At 42.0% G+C, this 19,118-nt stretch overlaps 1 protein-coding gene across 1 annotated transcript in view; it reads left to right on the top strand.

Annotated features, from left to right (window-relative positions):
- Positions 1-19,118, top strand: part of LDLRAD2 (low density lipoprotein receptor class A domain containing 2) — a 405,458-nt gene that overhangs the window by 285,970 nt on the left and 100,370 nt on the right. The gene's annotated exons all lie outside the window — the stretch shown is intronic.

Genomic DNA, 19,118 nt, shown 5'->3' with positions numbered 1-19,118 from the left:
CACACCGTACCAGCTGTAAGATTGATTGTGGTGCACATGGAAGTGTACACATAATGGGAGACTCGGGTGTTATTGACCAGCGCATCACCACTCCATCACCTCGTAATGAGTCCTTAAGATGTATGGTATTAGAGAGGATCTTGTTGGCGGCAGATTTTCACTTTGCATCTCTTTTTTGTGAAATACACCAACGCAGTTGATCAATGTCCAAAATCTTTCTTCCTGGCGAGTAGACTTCACAAATGAATCGCTCTATCAATCGTTCATCTTCCTTCTTAAATTCTTCTAGACATCCAAGTCTTCCTACAACTTCAAGGATTTCTTTTTCTGAAGTCTTGAAAACTTTCCAGAAAGATAGTTTTCTTTTCTTCGTAAAGCACCCAGTAATATCACACCCTGAAAGAGCATAAAGGCCCTAAGCAGGAGCACACACGTTTGAGATCTATAAATCTTCTCTTAGTTCCATATCCTGTGACAAACATGCTGTCAGATGGGAAAAACATTGACCACCACAGTGAAAGTACAAAAAAGGGTAGTAGTACGATGACATGATACACAAAGGGATGGAATAATTATTTTTGTGTCTGCCTCCTCATGTGTGCTTTCAGGTTCTCCAACATCATCACTATCTGATGACTCAGCCTAACTTGTTACTGTGCTTCATTTTATCTCTGCATGCAGAATTGCTTTATTGGAGAGGTAAGCTGTTAACTCATCTTTAGTTTTAGAATGTTGAATCCGTGATTTTTTACTGAAAGAGTGTTGCTTTTTCTTCTCTTTTCCTTCACCTGGAGGTCTTGAGTGAATTGTCTAGGCAGGTATCTAATACTAAGTGAGTTTCATCATACTTGAGCAGATAAGGTTCTATTTTCAGTTTTAATTCAATTGCATGTTTATGGCATGTCTTCACATATGATAGTTTTTGCAGTGATTGCAATTCTGCCATTCTATGAAGGACAGCTGCTGAATATGTTTGCGCTGGTACAGATAATCTGCCCTCATGAACAAGTGAAGAAACCCCTGTCATGTTGTTAGAAACCTCTGTATGTTGTTCTTCTTCCAGTATCTTTATCAGTTTGCTTTTGCTTGCAGATACAATCATTGTACCATCTAAGTTGAATCTTGAAAGATGTACTGCAGAGATTTCATAATTACTCAAGCATTCCTAAGATCAATGTCAGTTTGTCAACAAACGCATGAACAAAGAATGATCTGCCTTAACTGTACTTGGGGTCTGATACTCTTGTCTTAACAACTTTGTGTGCACTTTTACACAGCTGAAGGTTCTCCTTCTTCATTGGTGTCCAGAGGCTACAACTGTCTGATTTAATCTGGTTTTATTTAAAGCTGTTGTACATTTGGCAACCTTTTTGTGTCATTCGTGATGAGCCCTTCTGAATTGTTTTATCAAATACTACCTTTGTCGAGATGTTAATGAGTTCTTTTCCATCATAATTCACAGGATTAGTCAATGTCATGATCGAGTTGTAGATCTGTTGAACATCTTCCTCTTGGCGTGTTGCTTTCGATGCTGTTAGGTGGTGATATTTTGACGTTTTGTAATCTGTGATTCATACGATTTTTTTTGCTTCTGTTGACAGCCTTGGCAGCTCAGGAGAAGCAAAAAAAGAGTAGTGCTAGAGCCTTTTTCTTTTGACTAATTAACCACACCACCAAGTACTTTCATTGCCCTGTTTTGATGTTCCAGAGCTTCATCTAAACCATCTTGCTTACTACCCAGTCGCCTTTCCGAAACTCGCTCCACAAGTCTGGGTGTTTGCTTTCAAGCTGTTGCATTTCTGCGAAGTACCATGCTATCATGGTATACAGTTCTTTTGCCGCAGGATTTTGGGGGGTGGGGGGGTTTAAAAATTAAATAAATATTTGTGAGTGAAAAGGAATAATTAAAAAAAAATAAGGGTGGTTTTCGATAAAAAAACGGCGATGGAAAGTCCTGCGACGAAAAATCCTGCGGCAAAATAACGTAGAACCGCTATCATATGTGCATAGTTTATCAAATCGAGGGCTAGAAAGTACTTAACAAACTCTTCAAGTGATGCAAGGTGTAAATCCCAGTTTGGATGTATCTGATGAATAAAAGCATTGTGCGCACCACATGAATGTACTTAAGAGCAACTTTGAGTGTTAGTTTTTCCTGAGATTCTGTAGCCTCAGATGCTTCTATTTTGGCCATCATATTCAAATTTGTCATAACTGTCACAACGTAATTATAGACTGCTTTTGTTTCTTTGGACTCATCCACTTGTAAACTTTGAAGTATTTTTTTCAGCTCAGGTTCCACCCTTCTTTGATTTCAACATGCTCTTTTTAGAATTCATCGATAAGGCATTTGAAAAGTGAAAGCCTTATTGACATGTGTGCTTCGATGCTCTCCTTACGCACTTCCCTGATAGAATGGTCAACACAGCCTTCACATCATAAAGTACAGTTAACGTAGCCTTAATGCCTCTACCATCCAAGAAAGAACCAATATCTCAAAGCATTGCCATTATTATATGCAGCTCATCTGGTCTAAGCATCCAGTTCTTTGGCAGGTCTTTTTTAGCCATAGCTAATTTTTAAACATGCTATTAAAGACCATGATCCAATGTTAGAACTGTTTTTAATTCTCGGGTGACAACTGATGTTATTTTCTCCACCGTGTTCATGATTGTGAGCTGTGTGTGTGTGCTTGTTGGGCTGTCATTTATGAGTTGGAGTGCACAGACTCTAGCTTCTTTAGTTGGTGAATCACTTATAATGGAATTTTAAGCTGACCAAGTCGGTACTGTAGTGAGTGGTGCTTATTCTGCCTCAAATTCATCAGTCTCGGTTTCCCTTGCATGAGGGTCTCCAGGTTCTGTACAATCGTTAAGACCAATCTTCAATGTGTCATTGTTAGACAGTCCTACTGTCCTCTTCAAACGGATGCCTGCTGAATCAGTTGCTATCAAATATAATTTTATTTTTTTAACTTTTATTTAAAGGCAGAAGCTTAGTAAGGCATTTTAACATTCAAGAGCAATCCTGTTGAACCATAGGTGAGTTACCATCAGCTGCATTTTCAGATTGATTGATAAGATAACTATTGAAAGAAGACCACACATTCCTGGGGCGAGAGTGTGCAGGGAGCATAGTCAAGTATTCCTCTTCTCAGGTCCGGGACCAGGTGAGTGCACCAAGCCACTTCTGAAAGGTTGGGGGGTGCGGCTCTTCCAGCACTGAAGCACACATTTTGTAGCCATCATACAGCTTATGTTCAGAAATGTATTGTCCCATTTGGTGCCCTCGGTTTCCCACACCCCGAACAGGACTCCCAGTGGGCCAGGATCGACTATTTCACCTGTGATTTCAGTTAGGGCCTTCAGAATCCCATCCCAAAAGTGGTCCAATTTACGACACATCCAAAACATGTGCAGGTGGTCGGCACGCTCCTCCCCACATGGGCGCATGTATGTGTATCAATATTCGAGAACCTAGAGATTCTTCGGGGAGTATAGTACAGTCGCTATCGAATATAATTGATTTCTTCTTTTTCCTTCTTTATTACAACAGAAGCATTTATTGTTGTCTTACATAGGTATTTTTGATTTTGTAGTGTAGCTTTGTTCTACTTCTTCCTCTTCTTCATGGCTGGAAATAGACGGCTTTGGCTCACATAACTGCTCTCCATACAATCTTTTGCTTCGATCCATGCTTGCCTTATGAGTACATTGCTTCTAGCATTCTGAATCGAATGATGAGTTCTTGAGCTGTTAAGTTTCCTAATCATAGGCTCCTTTTCAAGTATTCATTATTGTTCCACTCGGCTCTCTTCTTACTACACTCTTAAACATTTTCATAACATTTTGGTTTAACCAGGGGTGATTTCTTTCTCTGTTGACATAAGATACACACAGAAAACTCAGCTATCCTTTTTCTTTTTTTGGCTGTTGGCAGACGTTCTACTTTTAATGGTTCTACAGAAGTTCTACTTTTAAATGGCTTCCGACATCTAGAGGTATCGACATTTTGAAAAAAATTATTTTACTGGAAGATAGAATCAAATTTCACGCTTCAAATGCTCTTAAATTTAAAATTTTCTTGCAAATACCAGAACCTGTAACAAAATAGAAGGAAGAAAATGTTACAAATCATGAAAAACTAACTGTGAACATAAACTTAAGAATAAGAGAGATCAAATTATTTATAGGACCTTCTTTATTCAGTTTTTAAGGTGAACAAAAAAAGGTTCTCAGAAAATATTTTCTCAGAAAATAAGTATGTGACATCCAGCCGATGTGTGCAAAAACTGCATGGAAATCGTTACCATGCGGCAGCTTTCTGCATTGTGAATGAATACAACCATCATTATTTCTCTACTGTCTGGCTCTTTGATCTCTCCTGTATATATTTAAATGTTGTAATCACAAAAACCTAGCCAATTCCATAGTAAAGCAAACATTAATTGTATTGTGTGTTCTGAGGTTCGACAGCACTATTGCCTTTTGATGTTTAATGAAAGTCCTAATTTCCTGGAACTATTACTACCTAATGGTATGCGGATGTTATGATACAAGAGTGCAGAGAGGCAAGGACTCCATGCTAAATTCTTTATCTAATCTCATGGTCATTGTTATTTATATACTGCTTTTGGCAAAGTTCAGTACAGAGAACATATTTATTTATCACAATTATCACCAAACCGAAATTGGTACTCCTTTATCGACCTCGAAAGGATGAAAGGTTGAGTTGGCATTGCCGAGATTCGAACCTGCAACCTACAGATCACGCAGATCACAGCAATGAGTGCTCAATGTGCTCTCCTATTGGCTAACATCCTTCAGAGGTCGGTAAACTGAGTATCGAATGAGGTATAATAATCACAGTGCCTCGTTGTTGGATGAACTATGCATGAAGCGCTACATAAAGTCACATATATATCTGGATTATCACAGGGACAGGCTATGCTGAGTTTCTATTTCAATTACAAATGTAACTCTCATTTGTTTGTTTTTGAACAGCGGTAGCTCTTCCCGGAGAGTCAGGTTTTGGATGTTTTAATTGAGGTCTTGAAGATTTGAGAGGCTGTAAAACCTGTGATTGGTGTAATGACAACCACTCACCCTTGAGCAAAGACTATGCTGCCACTGACCATTTATAGTAATGTATCCCAAGGTTGAATGGATGTAATCTAAACCGTGCATATTCATGATTTTACATAATTTGTTCATAATTGGAGTGTAGATTAAATTAGCATTGTAAAAATGAGCTACCTCTGCATGATTGTGCACACAGCACAGGAACTCTGAAAAATAAAATAGTGCAATACTGCTTTGCTTTCACTGGGAAAACAAGTATCATGTGTTACTAAAGATGAATCCTCAATTGCAATTTAGTTATCCATTTTATTAATTTTGCAATCCTAAAATGCTACGGAAATAAATATGCATAGTGCTTCTGTTTGCTCCATGAGCACCTACACACAACACAGCAGAAGCTGAACGGAAAGAAGCCATTCTTTTTATCACGGTGTGCGATTTCTTTTTTTGAAAACTTTTCAGAGAAAATAATTCTGTTTCAGAGGCCTTTCTCCATTGCTTGCAATTACATCCATGTAGATAAAAATCAATAGAAGCATTCTGGTTTATGTCAACTAACCTGACCTTTACAGTGCCCTCTGCTCTAAACCTCTGAGTAAATGTACGCAGGGAAATGCTAAAGCTGTCGTATTTACAAGATTTCTATGCGTAAAAAGTCCTGGTACGACCATTATCTGGAAGCTTGGGTGTGATGTCCAGATTGCATGACACCTGCTCATCTCTCAGCCCTCTTGGGGCTAGATCAATGGTATATAGATGACTGTTATAAAATATTAAATAATGGTACCCATGCAGCAATGTGCTATGAAATGGGAAGATGTAGATGCTATTATTTGATGGTCTGTGCGAAGGTACCTTTGCACAACAGATCCACCTATGTGAAGAGATCCATACCATACCATGATGGGCAGTGTCTACAGACATTAGTAATAACATACCAAAGTACTGGAAAAGAGCTGCACCTATGCATGGACAACTGTGTCTTAATACCTCTAAAATAAGCTTCTAAAGCATGAAAATCTGTCTGTGCCATACCATGCTGGGCTGTGTCTAGAGACTTTTGTATTAACCTGCCACAGAAGAGATCTTTGTCTTTACACAATTTACTGTATTTAGATCTTTGTAATAACCTGCGAGAGATCTGTGCCTTTACCAATCAAACAAGCTTTATTTCAGTCTCCACCATAAAAGCGTATATAAAAATAAAAGAAACCGCAAAAGGAAACCAAACGGGTTTGCTAATAGAAAATAATTAGTTAATGTCAATACAGATACTACAAATAATATGGAGTAATGTAGTTATGCATTAACATTTCATGTAAAATTTTCCTAAATCACTAGAAGACATAAATATGCATGTAAAACATAATAAAAAAATACTTTTTCATCACATATAGTTCATTAATTAATGCAGAGCATATTTTACGTATTTTGCCTGAATGACTACATCAGAAATTAACTTTAAAAGAACATTTAACAAACAGAATTAGGCAATAATCCTTTGGTCACAAATTGCTTCCTCGTTTAAAAAGCATTAGTTAAAAATGAGAATACTGCAAAGAATATTGGAAAGGCTAGGTTAGATTTAATTCATTTAACAGCTTCACTTCTGGTTCTAATACAGTACTGAACAAGAATCGGCCCAAGCCACTTGTGTCTAGGTCGTTCATGAAGAGGGCACATGAGTAGAGTCTTCAACCTCTAATTTGCGAAGTGGACATTTAGTCACATTGCCTGCTCCTCAATGGCCAGTCAACATAGCAAGAAGCAGGGTGCCTAGACAAAATTTAAATATAGAGATTTAATTTGTCACGGGCGGGGAAGTCAACATAATGTTCCATACCTATGTTCACGTTAACTGCTATATAGTTTGATGATAGGGGGCAAGAATAACATAGGTCCAACATGTCTTTCAAAACCCAGTCATTAAAATAATTTCTTAAAACACTTTTAAACTGGGTACCAAATTGCATTGGTTAATTCCACAGAGCTTCAAGCCCTATGTTCGTAAGCATATGCTTCACAAATTTGAACCAGGCAGGTGAATTACCAACATTAGATTGTAGTGCATCAGGGAAGCCCTCTCTTTATTACAAAGGAGGCATGGTATCACAAGTAGGACACTGACACACAAGGTACAATTTGTAAAACCTTTATTAAAGTTTCAGTGTGATTGGAGAAACTCCTTCTTTGCCCTCTAGCAAAATAGTCCTACTTGTGTCCGTCAAATCAAAATGGCCTATACTAACAAAAGCCTAATGCCTGCCCTATATCTAGTGCAAAAAGTGTGAAAAGGAATATATGTATATAAAGGAAAGTCAGTGTTCAAAAGAATAAATGTGGCTGAGTCAGCTCTCCTCCCCACGTTGGACAGCACAGGGTAAGGCGGTCCTTGTAGACAAGACAACACACACTGGCTCAGTCACTTAACACAAGGCAGTTCAAAGCGTGGATCGAGGCCCGCCTGGCCTTACATGTTAACGTTTTGCTTTCCATTTTCCACAAACACAGTTCAACAAAAAGTTCACAGCGGTCCCCCTCTATCAGTCTCAGACCTCTTACAGCAAAAGTTCACGTCGGTCCCCCTTTGTCAGGCTCAAACCTTTCACAGCTAAATGTTCACAACACTTGCAGCGGTTCCCTTCCCCAAGCTTAACTCATATCCTTGAGGGGTCCCCTTCCCCTAACGTATTAATTATACTTCCGGTCTCCCTCAATCGGGCTCGGACCATTTCCTGATGTCGAAGACTTTCAAATGTGTGTGGTTTTTGTGACAGACCTCCGCAGGACCACTTCGACTTTCCAGCTTGCATCTCACACTCCTATGTTATTTACCCCAGTGCTTTCTGGTCTGGGTAGTTCACTAAATTATGTACCACAGTTTAACGTTCAGCTTTTCACATTTCCCTTCCCTCTGGGTTAACTTCAATTACCATGTTTTTACAGTTCATTCACTTTATCGAGACAACCTACTACCTTTCACAGAGACTTGTGAGTGGGCTACTTCCTTTCGCCGGACCACTCCGTTACTCATTATTGCTGACTTTACAGCTATCGTTACTTCAGAGTTCATTTGCAGTTCTGCCTTTCTTTGCGTCTCATCCACACGCGTTCAGCCTTCAATTTTGCAATGTAATTTTTCCACTTCACTCTTTCTTTAACGCTCACCGGTCTCTCACATCGCTTGCTAACTCACCGGCTGGGTGCGTTTCTTTCTCGTGTTTTACTTTCTTCCAATTTGCGAGTCAAGGTTAGTACCGCAGGCTTGGTCTCGCCTCCCCAACTCTTCCGTTCACCCGGGAGGGTTGCAGGCATCCTTGGAACACAGTGCAGCTTTCTTGTTTGCGATTCAGCCTTCTCCACATATGTCTTGCAGCCTTTTGCAGGCAACAACCTCCTGCAGAGAACTCCTGGGGTTCTCTACCCGTGGCTCTCATCCCTCGGTCCGTTGCTCTGCTCCAGTAGGTTCGGCTTGTCCCCAGAAGTTCTGCTCTTACTCATGTTCCACCTTGCTCAGAGTGTGTCTCCATGTTGCACCTTTTATCTGTGTGAGGAGAGCTAATTGGTATCATATGTATGCACTTAAAGTCAAGTGCCTGACTTTGCCTGACCCAATTAGCGGGATATGTCCAATGCAATGTATAAGAGTTAGCATTGTTACTCTGTCGCCCTCTTCCTCGGCCCATTGTTTTTGTGGAAAGGGGGAGGAGGAAGTCGGGACATCGGGGAATCCTATGAAATAGGATGGGTTAGGTGTGCGGAAAAGGGGGTAATATCTCGTCTCACCATAGGTGGCTCAACCCTATTCGCCGAAGACCCCTCACCCAGATGATCCTCCCGCACTGGACCACCCCCAGGAACTGGGTCCAAAAGTGATGGCCTTGTCCTGGCCACCTGGATGACAAGTCCCTGACGACTAGCGGGTGAGACACCCCTTGGTTTCTCACAGTATGAAGTCAAGGCCTAATTCTTTGGCAACTGGTACAGATGGTGCACTACAGGGTAAATCCGTTAGGGGTTTCATACATTTATTTTCTGTGCTCTGGGTTTTGGAACAAGATACCTGTCCCCAGAGCTCTGATCAGAACATGATTTCTGGGATGGTTGCAACTTGTAAACCTTCAAAGCAAGTGAGGATGGATTCCTCCCAAAACAGGAGAAAACGTTTGCATCAGTACCACCTTGCCTGGTCGCTATTATGTTGCTCTTGTCAATCTGGTTAGCCCAATTCAATTAATTACCAGATTCCTAAATATTCAGAACTGTTGACACAGTCCAAAAGGCAATTGTTTAAGAAGAAATTTGGTACAGTGTGGCGACCACAACCCCCTGGGTAACATGTCATGTCTTTGGTTTGTGTAGTGTTGTTAATCCTTTATACCTACATATCATCACAAAAGGGAAGAGCTGGTACTGTAGGCCAACAAGGCTCCTAGCTAGGAGTACAGCATCATGTGCAAAAAATAAAAAACTCCATTTAATTTGGCCTAGTGATGGAGCATCCACCGCTATGGTGTTAATTTCAGTCGCAGTATCATTTGTATATAATAGAAATAGCAGAGGGGCCAGCACACAGCCCTGTCTCACTCGAGCATTAATACTTATTAGAGCAGTACACTCGCCGTTAGATCCCCAATGTATCCTGGGGTAGTTGTAACAGTATTGGGATTTTACAGAACAGCAAAGATCAGTAGGTACCTGGAGCTCTTCTAGGGTCTGCCATAGTAGCGTTCTAGGAACAGAATCTAAAGCAGTCTGCAGGTCCATGATTCCAAATGCATAGTTGGCTGTCCAGTTTTACAAACTTCTGCCGAATGCGGTATAGTCTAAAGGACTGGTCTACAGCAGAGTCACCTTTGCGAAAACCAGCCAGAGTTACTGAATGAATATTAACATTGTCTGCCATCTCTTCAAGTCGATACAACATGATTTTAAAGTACATTTTAGCTAGAGAATCTATCAACAAAATTGGTTTATAATTCGATGACACCTCTCCGTCTCCCTTTTCATGGATGAGTAGTGTTGTTGCTCCCATCAACCTATGAGGTGGGAAGTATGATCTATTCACCTCATTGAAAAACTTGGTTAAGAGGGGCACCCAGGTATCAATATTCCTCTTGACGAGGTCTGCTGGAAAATAATCAGGACCTGGGGCTTTGCCAACATGTTGAAAGGCAATAGCCCTCTCAGCTTTTGTTAGATGAAAAACTAAGTGATGAGGTGTACTAGCAGAAGTAGTGTCCATCTCCTGAATGAGGTTCTCTATGAGTTCCAAATGAGATGTAGTGTAATACCCCTCCTTGAAGTACAATGACTGAAAATAATCATGCCGGGCTGAGGCGGAATGTTATTAGGAGAGTTTCCGTTATCTGAACTTAGTCCAGACCTTATTATATGCCAAAAGTCTTTGGTACTATGAGACTTGACTGCATTGAGGAGAGATACCCAAAGAGCCTCTAAGGAGACTCGGCTTTCTTCTTTTCAATTAAGCTCTTGTTGTAATTTCTTTCAGGGTTTCTTCCTTTAGATGACTTTAGTTCTTGCAGGAGAGCCAGTTTGGCTTTTTTACTCTGGATCGAACCAGCCTTGTTGTTTTTTATTTAAGTAGCGTTTCGCTTTGATGTTTCTAGTTAGCAATGGCAGTAGCCTCCTCACTAAAGAGTCAAAGAGTCATAAAAATCAAACGATGAGCCTTTACATAGTAGACTGTGTCTTGTGACCTTTGTAATAGCCTGTTTGTGTATGGGATGTGATCTGTGCTATGGCATAAAGGACTTTGTTAGAGACCTTTGTTAACAAAGGAAGAGATCTGTGTCATAGTAAATGCCACATGATTAGTTTAATTATTCCATATTTAATCTTTCATTATTACAATTTATACAACAGTAATAGCCACAATCCTGTTCCTCTGTTTAATTGTATGTATCATATTAATTGACTTTGAATGATGCACGTTATATGAGATAGCGCCAGTTTAAACATGTTCCGATAGATTGCTTTTAGGTTGAATTTAAAAAAAAAAAAATCAAAAATGAAGGACTACGAAGTACGGCAAAAAAGCCCTTTTCTATGGCTGTGCAAGTCTCTCTTTTATTTCTTTACCAGTTTGAAAACATAAACCGATTTTCATATATTAACATTTATAATTATTTGCTATGTTAAATACAATAACCCCAGTTCTTTCCTACATACGTCTTTCCATAGTAAACAATGCTGGGTCGGTGTATCCTTGTAAACATGCTAGCATGCCCGTATTTCTTTCATTTAACTTAGTTTGGGATAATTTTAATAACATGTTGCAGTATTTTCGCCTTAAATAACCAGGAGCATGTTGATAGTCCTTTAGTACCAAATCATTCCCAGTGTTCCAGGTAACATATGCTTTGCTAACCATTGAGCATTGGACATACATCTCTCCAGGAGACTGACTACAGGTAATTATTCGCCCCTTCCTTGATTCAACGAGTATCCAGATTTTCGAACAATTGCTTTAGAAACATCCCTTGACATTCTGCTATGATTTGGCTTCTCACCCCGTCCCCACATCCCAGCTCAGTTTTGCATTTTTGGATCTTCAATCTATACGAGATCACACTGGCCTGAACTCATTTTTTCCTACTACATAAAACTGGTAGGAACCGAATCAAAACATTCTTTAACAAAGTTTAATTTGTATGCATTTATAATCAGTGTAGACCCGTATTCACAAAACAAAACCTTTATGGAACAAGTGATTTATTCCATATGAGTGAGATACAATAGAAGAATTGACCTTGGCAGGGGACACAGCACACATACTCATTGCTTTGTAGATCTGTGTGTGGATCTTCCTCCATGGAAACAATATCTTGCTGCATTACCTCATACTGAGTTCTTAACAAGGTTAGCTGATAGGATCATGCCCAGAGAAGACAGAGTATTGCGATGAGTCAGACTCAGAAGGCGAACAAGAGGTCAAGGTTCAAACTTGTGATTTATTTAGCCTAAGCAAAATACTTGTTCTAACCCATCTCTAAAGTGTATCTTGGACACTATCTTAAAAATAAGACGAAAAAATGTTGCCAGGCCTTGCAAATTCTTAAAAATCCCACAAGACCTACATGGCGAGTTCTTTAGTTTACATACTCGACCTAAGAGAAATGCACTTACCCCAAGGTGACTGGTGACAAAATAATCACTAGTGCTTTTTGTAAAATGGTGCATGTCGCCATAAACACTTCATATTTGGTGCAATGCTGTCAGGCTTGCACAGTGAAACTTGTATTTGTCCTTTTTTTTGCAAACAAAGTGTGCTTGCAGTAAATGAAAAATAGGTTTCGAACATCCCCATACTCGCCAGCAAAATCAAGTATGCAAATGGCACTCGCCCATCATAAAAACTACTTGCCAATGATGGTGGGTTAGTAGATTTTGCAAGCCCTGGTTGCTCATCAGTAAGTCTTACAAACAGTCTGCTGTCCCAAAAAGCATAATAAAATGAACTAACAAAAGGTTGACCAGAACAGGTCTCTAAATGCTTCCTTCCTCAATAGCTGAAATGGTGGTTGGCTTCTTACCCACACCCACATGTCTCTCTGGAAATGTCCAGGCCTTGTGTTTGGTGGAATAGCTCAGAATTCCGCCTTGTGTTTGGTGGAATAGCTTTTTAAATGTTTCTTGTTTCCTTGTACAACAGTCTTTGACAGCTGTGTGCCTTCTGTGTCATGGTGGTGTTCGTTGAGAGGATGTCTCTTTGCTCTTGTGGTACCATGGTTCGGCTTCTTCCTGCGTTCTCCACATTGCTTCATTTAGTGTGCCTCCTCTTCAGCCATAGGCTCGTTGGTTTGTCTGTGCTGTGGGCGCCACACAACCACTTCTAGTCTGGACGGTGCTCCTCCATTTTCATGGTTGAGTCTGACTGACCCCAGACCAGTCCTGAACTAGCAGCGTTCTGCAGGCTCTTGGGCTCTTCTGCCTCAGACACCTTCTTCGTCGTGCTCTTGTGCATCTCATCCCTATAGGAGATGTTTCCTCTTGCGGCTTGTTCCTGTTGGGTCTTTATGTCCCAAGCTGAAACAATATTGGATGATCCCTTGATTCTGTGTTTATCGTAAAGGGTTTCCGATACCAGAATCAGAAACCACACCAGCCATTTCTCATTTTATTTCCTTTCCAACTTTATTTATACATTTAATATTTCACATTGACAACAAAATATAATACAATAACACAATGTTCAAGGAATACTTAAGGAATACTTATGCAATTCCATCATTATCTTTATCCATAAAGAACAATCAAGGATAGAAATTAAAATGGCAGAAAGAAAGAAAATATATATATTTTTTGTTAAACCTCTCCTAGACTACAATAGACAACTAAGCATAGAGCTCATTAAATACCCCCCAAATCCTCTCAGATTTTGCTCCTTGCTGCTTTAACAGACACCCTCTCTCTCCTGGATAGCAGGGACAAACCTTGCAACCAATCCTCAGTATTCGAAGAAGCATCACTTTTGCAAAATTTATAAATGTGCTTTTTAGCTAGGAGAAGGGCTCTATATAACCAGAACATTTTGCTGTTAGACAGCCCAATACCCAATGGAATCAAACCTAGCACACCTAGAAGAGGGTCTCTAGGTATAGGTAAGCCCAAAACTAGTTCCATCCTCTGGAAAACACTATCCCAAAATATCTGTATTTTTCCTCATAACCACAAAATATCTGTATTTTTCCTCATAACCACAACATGTGGATCGTGCTACCCACCTCTCTGTTACAATCCAAATATACCTCAAATCCAAATCCACCTTATATTTAACAAGACCCGCACACACATGATTCCATTCAATATCTAACAATGAATTATTCAAATCAGAGTCCCTTATGACTCTTTAGAAATGGCTGGTGTAGATTTTCTAATTACACCAGCCATTTCTAAAGAGTCTTAAGTACAATTATACATGTCACTCCCCATATAGCCAACACACATGGGACCTTTCACATTAGGGAGGATGAATAAAATCCCTTTCTAGGGATTAATTGTCCTCTAAGGGGGAGTCGCCTCCAGTGGAATCCAACATTGCCCTGTCCCTTAGGAGATGTTAAGCTTAGCAGGACCCCCCTTGGGGAGAAGGTAGAATTCCTTGCCCCCAATCAGTGGAGCCCTCACAGGCAGCTGTGTATGGCTAATTACACAGGGAATACATGGTACTTGATTGAACCCTGACCCTCAAGGGCTTAGGGTCCCCCAGAAGATATATCAATGTCTGTGTCCCTGATGAGTTCTAGGAATCAAGCTTACCTGTGACAGAATCAGCAGTGACAAAAGCAATAAGTTAGAGGCGCTTCCTCAGAGCCATAGCTTGGAACTTTCGGTCATACAGTAGTGCCTTCCGGAGCAGGCAAATTGGATGGCTTGCTGAATAGCTCAGTGTCAAATGTAATACCAAATGCAATACCACAATGCTTCTAGCGGAATAAAGGCACCACCCAGCAGGTTCACCCACGTGAATAAGAAAAATGGCATCTGGCCTGCTGCCGATTACTAGAACCTCCAACTGGCCGCTGTGCAAAAATGTGATGCTGTATGTGTTAAGTGGCTTTGGTGCTTCACGACCACCCAAAGGCAAACTGTTTCTTTGGAAATGTGTAATTGTTCAAGTTGCTAATACTGCTGTGAGATGTTGATCGTGTGCAGCTCTGGGGCTTTGTAGACTGTGAGACAAGTATCAGAGCTCTAGCTCTATTGGCAGGGGAGTTTGAGTGCATGAAGACAGAAGGAGTGAGAGTTGAGACCATACCTAAGACAAGTAGAAAGGATCTTCCAAGGCCCACAACAGTGTGGATGGCTGAGCAGAGGGGCCGGGCTGCCAAGGTAGCTTGTAATAGACTTCTGTAAGGGTCAACAATACTATTTCCTCAACAGCAATTGCAAAATAAATATTTAGCCAGAAATATTGGCTGTATTGTGGGAACTGGCTAGCTGCAGATTAGTTCCCCATTGAGAGCAATTTTCCTAGGGCATATGAATGAGGCAAAATAACATGGCTATGGCAGTTATTGAGTATGGAGCTATCTTGGAGATGCAACAGAGTGCTTTAGAAGTCATAGAGGGCAGTACACGGCGCGAGAAGCAGATCACAAGAGATCAATAGGTGAACGAGCTGAGCTAACAATGGGAAGGTCTAAGGCGGGCAATTTGGCAGCAACAGATCTAAAAGAAACCAGGGAGGAAACCAGGGGGAGAAGATGGCCTAGTCTCAGGTTAGGTGGGAAGTGAATTGGGTGTGGACCCAGGTGTTTGTGAGGAGCCATTCCTTGAAGAGAAGCATCTTGAGCTTCTACCTGAAATATAGAAGTAAGGGGGTCTGTTCTTGGGGGCATTGGCATAAAATGCCTGTCATATGTTTTTTTTTCCTTCTTGCACTGCCAGAGCGCAAGTCTACATATGTCCTGGCTTCTGGTAGATCATAGGCCTGCAGAGATGTTGACATTTCCAGGGAGGTAGCTTTCAGGTCACCGGAAGTCATTCTAGGAGTGCATTGCCACGATCCAGCTTGGAGAGGACCAAGACTTGGACAGCAGAAGTGAAGTTGTTTTCTGAAATAAAGGGCTTGATCTTCTGTATGAGAGAAAGGTGTGTCTTCCTTGCTATGTGCTTCTGGAAGTAGAGGTGTCTGTTGATGTAGAACCCAAGGGACTTATTTGACAGAGGTGGTTGGCTGGGGTGTGAAGCTCTCATTTTTCATAACAGAAAGCGAGGTCTGTATATTAGGGTGTTTGGCGTTATTGGTCAGCAGTAGGAAGTCGGTTTTGAGGGAGTTGTGCTTCAGGTAAACGGGCATCCATGTCTGGACCAAAGTGAGGGAGGCATGGATGTCTGTGAGGGAGGTGATATTGAGGTAGGGCTGCATGTCACCTACATATTGATGGATTTTTATGTTTTGTGTTACCAGGAGGGTTCAGAGCAGTTCTGTATAAAGGTTGCATGTCAAGCGGGAGTGGATGGATCCTTGCAGGACTTCACAGTTGATGGGTAGGGTTAGTGATCTGGAGACATCCATTTAGATGATTCAGTGGTGTTTAGCGAGGTAGGATTTGAACCAGCTGAGGATGGTCTCCCTTCTTCAAAAGGCAAGATAACAATGGGCACTCAGAATGGCAGATTTATGGCTGCTGCCTAGAGAAATGTGCCACTGCTCATTTCTTTAATGTTAAAGCATTCCCAGACTGGAACAGCATACCTGAATTGAAAACATAGCCTAATGTTAAGGTCTTTCTTGTTCATTTTTCTGTGATGCAGCATTAGGCACACATTATTAGTTTAAATGAAGGATGTGCTACCGTTGGCTCTCCAGATCTTTTGGTCCACTGCTTCCATTAGCCCTTACTATCGTGGTCAATGGTGGGTGTCATGGAAGTTGGCCATAAAATCAGTAGAGTCAGAGGATGCACACCCTGGCACCAACTCTTAAGACAACAGTGTGTGTTTATGTACATAAGGTGCAGGGCTTGCATTCCAGGTCCCACTCCTGAGCATTATGCTGTAAGTTATTTACATACCATTGCTACACTGATCATTGGAATGGCGTGTAGCAGCATATCCTGTCTCATGTATGTCCAAACATACTGCAAACATAGCCAGTGTGCTATTATGAACTTACATGCAGGAACTGCAAAGGAATGACCCCAAAAGACAGGGATTGCCTTTGCTCTCAGCAAATCAAGTGTAGAATGTTAATACATTATATTAATGTTACTATAGTAAAATGTTGCAGAAGGTTGCAGGGTAGCTGAGGTGTGGACCTGGAAGGCTGACGATCCGAAGAGGAGAAACCTTTTGAAGACCTGCTCGACTTTCCTCTGGAGGAGCGAAAAGAAGAGCAGTGTTCTTGCAGGGTGCCCAGGGAACGGGCCGCCTCCGTATCCCGCTTGATAGCCTGTAGGTCCTCGACGACCGTCCTGAAAAGGTTATCTCTGTCGAAAAGGCATGTCCAGTACCTTCATTTGGACCTCCTGGTGGAAATTTGTGTCCTTCAACCAGCCTTGGCGACTAAGCCCCCATCTGCCAGAACCCTGTGTCGGCAATGTCCAGCCCCACTACGATGGTGTGATTCGATGCTACCTCCCCATCCTGGAAGAGAGTGATGGCCTCCATCTTCTTGTCGTCAGGCAGGAACCCCAAAATCAGACCCAGCTTGTCCCACAGATGTTCTCATACCTGGCTAGGATTGCCAGTGCGTTGGCCACCTTGATGGTGGACGCCATGGTGTAAATCACTTTCCTTCCTATGGCGTCCATCTTCTTCCCCTCGATGTCAGGAGGGACTGAAGAGGACAAGTTAGCCAACCTCTTCCTTGCAGCCGCTGAAACCACAGAATCTGGCTGGTTGCGACCTCAGGCACTTGGATGCGGATTCCGGCACCCAGTACTTTTTCTCCAGCCTATCCCGTTTGGCCTGAGCCGTGCAAGGGTTCTTCAAGAGGGCCAGGCCCTCCTCTCACGTGTCATCCAGAAGGGGCACCGCCATGATTGTCTTCCTCTCAGCCTCGCGCCCCTGGTACAAGAAACCCTCCTTCCTTGTTTCCTAGGACACAAGTGGAAATAGCTTGGGGGCTCAGGCGATTGTGGAATGGAACACCACCACCTCATCCAGTGGGTACGCCCTAGGCTGGGGAAACCCTCCGCCCGCTGCGATGATATAGTCATGGCCATATCCGTCCCCGTGTCTGGGTCTGCTGGGGGAGAGCGGGCCTGACGCGGATGTGGAGGCTGAAATGGGGGCATCGGATATGCTTCCCTGAGACCGAACAACCTTGGAAAATCAAAGGCTGTTTGGTGTTCTGAAATTTTTTCACCATCTGCAAGATATGTTGAGCCCTTAACTCGGGAGGTGAAGTCTTTCCCGAGAAAGAGTCCAGGACCGTGCCAGTGAATTTCAGCTTTTGGGAAGGTATCACCTGAGACTTCTTGAAGTTCAGGGAGAAGCCCAGTTTGAGGAGAGAATGGCAAGTGCTTCTGAGATGTTCCAGAGCTTGTTCGGGAGAGCGAGCTCTGATCAGCCAATCACATAGGCACAGAAAGATGTGAACCTCCCTCCCCCTGCTAAGACTTGCTGCCAACACAGCCATCACTTTGGTGAAGACCCTCAGGGCCGAGGTGAGCCCGAAAGTCAGAACCCAAAACTGAAAGTGAGAACTGCCAATGGTGAACCTCAGGTACTTTCTGTGCTTGGGATGTATAGAAACATGAAAGTAAGCATCCTGAAGATAGAGTGATACCATCCAATCCTGGAGCTGAAGAGCCTGGAGGATCTACAAAAGAGTGACCATCTTAAATCTGTCCTTCCTGAGGAACTTGTTCAAGCGTCTCAGGTCCAAGATGGGGCACAGTCCCCTGTCTTTCTTGGGAACCAGAAAGTTGTGGACTACCAACCTTGGTATTGCTCCACTAAAGGTACCCTTTCCAAGGCACATTTCTCCAGCAGAGAAAGAATTTTCTCCAGGAGGAGTGGGTCTGGTTCCCCAAGAGATTGCTCGGTGGGCAATATGCCGGCCTTTAAAAGAAATTAAGGCTGTAACCCTGAACCACTGTCTGCAGCACCCAAGCATCTGAACTAATGTTTAACCATTCTTCATAGTGCTGGGCCACTCTGCCTCCCATCGGAGTCTTGTATGACAAGGACTTTAAGTGTTTTTGATGCTGTGGCTACAGCAGATGGGAGAGAGGCAGAAGTTTTCTGGGCAGTTCAATCTCAATGCCCTCTTGCACTGCGTGGAAGTCTTCTCTGACTTCTCCTGACGGAAGAATAAAAACAAAAGGACCAACCCCTCCAAATTTGAGAAGTTGACAGTCTGTTGCGGCTGACAAATAGCTGCACAAAGAGACTTAGCAGCTGCTTTGGAAGCTTGAAGCTTTTCTATGCTTTCATCAGCTTTTGTGCCAAAAAGTTGCGATGTATGAAAAGCCATGTCTAGTAACCTACACGCCATTTCTGGAGCAAAACCCAATTTACATAGCCACGCAAATCTTTTAGCTTTTAGCTACTGCGCCATAC

Source organism: Ambystoma mexicanum, chromosome 8, assembly GCF_040938575.1.
Source record: "Ambystoma mexicanum isolate Mex_15411 chromosome 8, UKY_AmexF1_1, whole genome shotgun sequence".
Classification (NCBI taxonomy): domain Eukaryota; kingdom Metazoa; phylum Chordata; class Amphibia; order Caudata; family Ambystomatidae; genus Ambystoma; species Ambystoma mexicanum.
This window is presented reverse-complemented; position numbering and strand designations above follow the sequence as displayed.